Genomic DNA, 7,320 nt, shown 5'->3' with positions numbered 1-7,320 from the left:
TTAATAACGTTTTCTCAGATAAGCAGACCTTTTGTTATTAGGTTACTTAAATATAGTTCCTATTGCTGGTGAGTAAGGAAACCTTCCCTGGGAGAAAACCTGCAAATTGCCTGCTCTGTTTGGCCTGTTGCTGGCCAGACACCTGGTGAATGCTGCTCAGCAACTCAGCACAGCACAGCTGGGAACCAGGGTGGGATTGCAGGGTGTGGATAGTGAGCAGTTGTGGCTGGAGCTGCCACAGCAAGGGGAAATGCAGCATTGCAAAATTCATAAGATTAAAAGCTTCAAGAATTCCTTTGTTGAAAGAACTTGATACTTTTCTACTTAAAAGTGATATATCAAGTTTAAGGCATGGTGATGCTTTATAGTAAGCTATCCATTATGGTTAAATACAGGCTCATGTTCTTCTGAACTCTGAAATCTGGTTTGAACCTTTGTTGGACTTCTGTGGACACACAGTTATGCTTTTAGTGAGTTTGTATTTTATCTGGGACCAGTACACTCATTCCAAGCTGATTAGTACGCTGTGTGCTCTAATTGTTTCTCTAATACACTTAAATCAGAATGATATTTATATGCTGCAGGAGTACTTAAAACCCAAAACCCCTTTTTACCAGTAGTAAAAACCCATGTATGACTGAGTGACTGATAGATAATTTCTGGTGGTGAAATAATTGCTGTAGGTTGTATGTTTTCATTTTTAAAGTCCTTTTCTTGTAGGTGGGATAGTTCTCCAGCCAACCTTCAGAGGACCTATGCAAAGCCAGGAAAGACCCTTTGGAGTCCTGCAAGGTTCAAGTAGGCAGAAGGATCCACCCTCCCCATGGGCAACAGATATTTTTTCAAGGTAAAGACACTCTCAGGGATGATTGCTCCTGGGGAAGGGAAAAAGGGTGTCAAAAGATGAAGTGAAAAACTTGAACACCCTTGACTGGAGAAATGGTCTCAACTCTTCACAGTCCAGTCATAAATAAAGTGTTGCAAAGGAATTGTTTTTGTGACAAACTTGCTCGTGGGCATTTAGAGGACAAAGTGCTTTGTATAGTGATTTGTGCCAGACATCTTGGGACCATTCAGTGTAGTTTTGGATCTCTTCCACCATTTTTAGATGAAAGGATGTGAAAAGAATTGATCTTTCAATTTTTCTTAAACATGGTGGGATTTACATTGCTCTGCATTTGTTCCTTTAGAGCGTTAGTTGAAGAGCAGTATCATAGGATGTTGCTCAGCTCATTTATCAATGTTTATGCAAAATATTTATGGAGGTGAGTCCTATGACTGTTTTAATTTCACAGATTAACTGTTTCAGGAACAGAGATGGATAACACCAGACATTCTAAATAGCATCAGGTAAATGGAAAAACTGGATGTATGTGTTTATTGCCTTTTCCCATGCCATTTTCCACAGAGATTTGTCTAATAGTTGCTTTTATTTTGATGTGGGAGCTATAACTTCTAAAGGGGTTTTAGAACAATGAACATATGGTTTCTTCATGGAAAGAGTAGCCAGCTTTTTCTGTGAAGGTTAATAAAGTGATCTAATTAATTTTACATCTATTAAGAGGTGAAGACTTTAGAAAATGAAGCCTGATTATGGAAAAAACCCTAATACCATCTCCTTCCTGGGTAGGTTTTTCTGTGGTGTCTCTGTTCTGGAGTGAAATGAGTATTTAACTAAATTAAATGAGTTTTTCACTGAAATGAAAACAACAGGCCTCCTTTTTAATTCAAGGTAAACACTATTTGTGAAAGACTTGATTTCCTTTGAAATATCTACTAACCGAATGTTGATTTCCCGAATTTAAGACTAATATTTGTTAACAGCAAAATTATCATCAATCAGGACTAAATTTCCAAGAACACAGACAGGCACATAATGCCTGATGAAATGTGGTGACGTAAATGAAAATCATTTAACTTGAGGGACAGAACCAGGAGCAGGATTATTTCTGTGACTCTCAGTTCTTAACTATTTCATTACTCCATACACTTTAAGGAAAGAAGGAGCTGCAATTCCTTTTTCTGTTGTCTATGCAAGCAGGTAGAGAAATCCACATGGGTACCGAGCCAGTTACAATTGTTTTTGATGTGTGTTCTCCAGCAATGTATTCAGAGACAATTTATGAATAGTAAAAAATAGGGTCCCCACCATTTTCCATGACAGTTTGTTTCAATATTTACTCATCTTACTCTTAAAGCAACCACTGCTTTTTTCACTTTGATTTGGTATGACTTCTTTTTGAGTCTTTGGCTTCAGTTATGCCTTTGACATATGTGTTTTACAGATAGGCATGGTACATGAAGACCTGCCAAGGTGCTAAGAATTTAGCATGACCTTGACAAAAATCCTTTCCAAAGTCCATTATAATGCTTTTCTGCTACATCATGCCAACAACACCACTCAGTAAGCCATCTCTGCTTAGGAAATTGAGCTTCAAGACTAAGTATGTTTGAGTAGGAACAAAAAGTCATTCCGCATGTAATAAACAAAAAAGTTATTTCTGTTTGATGATTAATTCAAAATTTATCTATCTTTGCTTAAGAGTAATAAACATTCCTGAGACAAAGTCTGAAAAAGAGCAGAACATGCAATTGCAAGAAATTTGATTGTGAAATTGTGTTTTTATCTGGATATGTCTAACATGCATATAATTTGATTCAAGCTTAGCACAGGCCAGAATTAGAACAGCAAATTGCTTACTTTTAGGAAGAAGTGTAATCCAGGGCTTTACTGCTTACATTATTTGTGTAATTAGAAAAAGGCTATGGTTGAAGTCACTAATTTAATCTCCAAAAAACTGTGGCTTTTGGTAACCTACTGACATTGAAATCACAAAGATTTTAGGGCACATTTTAACTAATCTGTAACTAAACGAATAATGGATTTGTCTTTTTACAGTGTTTTAGTCATAACACTGTAACTGAAAATGAAACCACAGTTTCTTAACTATTTTATGTGATTGGAAATTTCATTTTATTATTCAAAGATAATGTATAGATCTTGTCTAATATTTACAAAACACAGTCCAATATTTGAATTCTCAAAGAAAAGTCTGCTTTCATTTTCAGATCTGGTGATAGGTGCTCAGTTACCACAATACACTCTTCAGCCTTTGTCTGCTCTCTGCCTGTTAATAAAATTTAATCTAAGTGATATAATTCACTGATGATAAATCATTAATTATATCAATTATAAAAAAACCCAACAACTTTAAATTGTGTAATTTTAAAGCGTTTTTTGCATATTTTCATTTCAGTTAGGTTCTGTATAATGGCATTCCCAATATTACTCATTTGAATTGTGACTTTCAAGTAAATTTAATCTTTACACTTGAAGATTCATCTTGAATTACAAAAGATAAAATCTCTTTTAGGTGAACAACTCCTACAGTGTTACAATTATTTGTAATTATTTATTAAGTGTTTTCAATATGGCAAAATGTAAACAATATATTTCTTCATTACCTAGAAATCCAATGTGTGTTGGAAATTGTGGCAAGCATCATTTGATTGGAAATTAGGACCCACTTAGACAAAAAATAGATTCTTTTCTATTGAATTAGAAACCTTGTTTCTCTTCTTTAATAAAAGCAATAAAAACATCAGGTGCTTTTATTACCCCTTTTCATGGAAGAAATTCTGACAGTACTTAAAAGCTGAACTGAGTCAGGAGAAGACCAAGTCTTTCAAAGATTTAGACTTAATAGATCTTCATCTCATTTTTATTTCTGAGCTGAAAGAAGACAAGATTTATTACTTTCCTGACTTTTCATTTGTCAACCAAATAATCTGATTTATGGGCAAAAAGACAATTTCCTGAAATTTTTTTTTTTTAAATTTTAATCACTTTCTGTTCTGGACAATTAGCCAATATATTGTCTTTCTTTAAAATTTCTACAAACTTGTATTACTTCAATGGCTATAATTTGTTATGGCTAGTATGACTGATGGGTAGTATTTAGGGGCATAGCACTGTTTTCATCTTCTGTGTTTAGGCATTTAATTTAGTATTTTGTATCTGGAATAATGGCATGGACTTTCTTGACCTACCTCTTTGAAAACTGCTACTGTAAATAATATATTACATTGATAGAGAATTGCTAGCAAGTATGTTCCAAGTAACAATTAATAATATTTCCAATATACTTATTATTAACACAGGGATTTTTGACTATTATTAAATATCAATTAGTACTATATTTCACAGTAGCAACTGAGAGGAAAGCCATGAATGTGCTTCTGAAAGGGAAGAAGCATGATTCAATTAATTCACCTATGTCAACAGTGTTTCCTCATCATTGCTTTCAAAAGCAGATTATGATTAAGCAGTGTTTTTGGTCTGTAGAGGATCATTTGTGTCTTAGGCATGCACAAAATAATGTATTACAGGCAGATTGCAAGGTGAACCATCTCTTCTGGAAAAAAAAACAACCAAGCCCAAACACAAATCCCCACCCATTACAAAAACCCAAACGAAGAACCCCACCAAGATTAAATAAAAAACAAGACATTTCTTCCTGTATTGGTTTTACAGTAAGCTAAAATATTTTGGGGAAGGAGGCTTTATTATAGCTTCTCTCTTATTTCCAAAAGAGGTGAAAGTTGCAAGAGGAAAATAAGAAACAAGGTAAGGAATATATCACCAACTTCCCCATTAGCTGCTTTTACGGAGATGGTCATGTCCCTTCTTCCTCACCTTTCCTCCTGTACATCTCTGCTGCTTCCCCACACATGGATCTAGTGCTTGTCCTTTGGAAGCTGGGTTAGTTTCTCAAACCATCAGCAGAAAAACCCAGAAGTGTGCTGCTTCCCAAGGCCACTGTGTAAGTGAGCTAAACTGAATTACTGGGAAGTTAGACAAGGACCAGAGCCCCCAGAAAATAAGATACAGAGGTACAGAGTAAAATTAGTCTGTGAGATTGGCTTAAATTTCAGAAAAAAACCATTCTCTGAGCCTTAAAGTGGAACCTAAAGCAAGGGATACATGCTCTAGAATGTGGACCTGTGCCTTATCAGCACCTGCTGATGGAGAAAGGAGTTAGAGGGAAACTCATCCTTACATGATGGAGAATATTTCTTACTTCTTCTCAGTCCTATTTCTTCTAGCTTATGCAGACAATTTCAACCCAGAAGTAAAGCTAAAACATGTTAGGAGACAGGAACTGGTCTTCAGCATTATGTGGCCACATGTCTCTTTGAACATGTGAGTATTTGGTAAAGTGAATTCAGTCCAAAATATCTACAGCTCTAAAACTCAGAGACAGATGTGTTGTTGGCTGAATCAGGAGAAACACATCCTGAAAGACTTCTTTTTGACTGAGTACATGTTCAAAAATATGTAAAAGGTACAAGGTAAAGATATAATCATCAGGGCTCTTGAAAACTGGATTGCACAAAGGAATACTTCAAAGGTAGAGCAAGAAAATCCAACCGCATATATACACAGCTTGACTTCTTGACACCACAGGATCTGCAGCATCTCTGTAAATAATTTCCTGAGTAGAGCCCTTGGCATTCTTTTGTACAATTTATTATTCAGTATAGAGTTCATGAAACACTGGGGAGAATGAATTTGTTGTTGCATCAGAAATGCTTGACTGAACATAAAGTAGGACTCTATGGCTCAACATGTTTGTCATTGATAATTATTAGTGCTACATTTGCAATTCCACTGAATTTGTGATAGAAGTGCTATTTGCAACTGGGCACTAACTGGTTACCTACCAGAGAAATTAGCAGCTGGTTCTTGCCCAAAACTATATGCTGATTGTAGCATGAATTGCCGTAGCTCTATACAAAGAGAATTAAAGTATTAAAAATTTCCATTAACTCTTTCTGAAAAAATGTTTACATTTGTTTCCTTCCAGAGAAGGAAGCTTCTGCAAAGCAACCTATAGGGGTTCCTTTTACCATATGTTGGAAGTTCTCCATTATACAGTGATTAGGGCATGGTTTCTCCTGCCTCAGTCTCTCTGCCCTTTGCACACACTGGAGGGAGGATGCGGTGCCTCAGCTGGGGCAGCCCCAGGAACAGGCTCTGAGAAGAATGGATTGATTGAAAGCAGCCCTGGAGAGAAGGACCTGTGAGTGTCTGTGGACAAGAAGCACAATGTGACCCAATGATGTGCCCAGGAAGCCAGATGTTTGCTGGGCTGCATCAAAAGAAGCACGACCAGCAGATCCACCCTGACGTGGACTGAAACGGTTTGGGCTGGAGTCAGAGCTATGAGCCTGGGAATGAAGAGTGAGCATGGGAATGGTTAAGAAGGGAAGACATGAGAATGCAATATGAAAAGGCTGGCAACTATGGCTGTAAAGCCATTTTTGAGGGAGAATATGGAGATGAGCAGAAAATGAAAGTTATTCCAGCTATTTCCCCTAGGGAAAAGTATGAGCTAAAAATGAAGATTTTCCCATCTGCAAGCTGAAGTTTGCCTCACCCATCTTTCAAATGCTAAACTGGGGTGGGAAAATCAGCTAAACTTCTTGTCAACAAAACGTTTTAATATGATAGTGATCATAGGTAAAATAATGCTCTTGTTGAAAGTGTCTTTGTATCAGCAGAAACAATTTGTTTTTAGAAGAAAACAAAGCCAATGAAAGACAATAGGTCTCTTAAAAACTTCAGTGTCTCAGGCTTTAGGAAAACAGGAGGCAAATATGGACAGAATTCCATCTCATTTACAACAGAAAATATTATCAAGGGTGAAAAACATGCAAGTTAAAAGATCTGGAAAAGTTATTCAGATTGAATAACTTAACAGATTATCTAAAATACTGTCTCCCACAAGAAAAACAGCTTTCCTAGTTTTCTTGGAAAAATTTAGTCAAGGCTTATCTCCTGATACACCTTTCTTTTTTTTTTTTTTTTTTTTTTGGTTACTTAACAGAGTTACAGAAGCAGAAATGATGAAGTTTAATCTTTAGAACTAAAAGCTTGCCTTAATTTCACATAATACATAATAATAATACAGCATCCACATTGATGTAGACTCTGAAAACATACTACTGTAGACTTTGACTTGTTTTAGAATTTGGATAGATGTTAAGCAATGTCTGTCATGTATTACAAAAATTTCTATGTATGTAATGAATATTCAGGCTTCCTTGTCTAGTACAGGGGCAATAAAACAGATCTTTTTCTCAATTCTATTAATAGCAATGGAAGACTTCATTGAGCTGGAAGTAAAAATAGCATACATTTCAGCACTGCTCATCTTGCAATGCTTTAGACAACCTGCACTGGATGCATACTGTCTCGGCTTCTAATAAAGATGCTGCAATCATTGGTTTTGATCAAGAGGACGTTACTTTTCCTTG

The 7,320-nt window shown here is 36.1% G+C and overlaps 1 long non-coding RNA gene across 1 annotated transcript; it reads left to right on the top strand.

Moving 5' to 3' along the window:
* The first annotated feature begins 335 nt into the window (after positions 1-335).
* Positions 336-6,914, top strand: LOC148184336 (uncharacterized). Its single transcript, XR_015772585.1, has 4 exons — positions 336-470; positions 721-847; positions 1,296-1,350; positions 5,868-6,914. It is a non-coding gene; the product is annotated as an uncharacterized LOC148184336 (long non-coding RNA).
* The last annotated feature ends 406 nt before the right edge of the window (positions 6,915-7,320 follow it).

This window comes from Pseudopodoces humilis, chromosome 5 (assembly GCF_049639895.1).
Source record: "Pseudopodoces humilis isolate 2021_Gansu_Grassland_sample_001 chromosome 5, ASM4963989v1, whole genome shotgun sequence".
Taxonomy (NCBI): domain Eukaryota; kingdom Metazoa; phylum Chordata; class Aves; order Passeriformes; family Paridae; genus Pseudopodoces; species Pseudopodoces humilis.
Note: the sequence above shows the minus strand (reverse complement) of the source record. Positions and strands in the feature narration are given on the sequence as shown.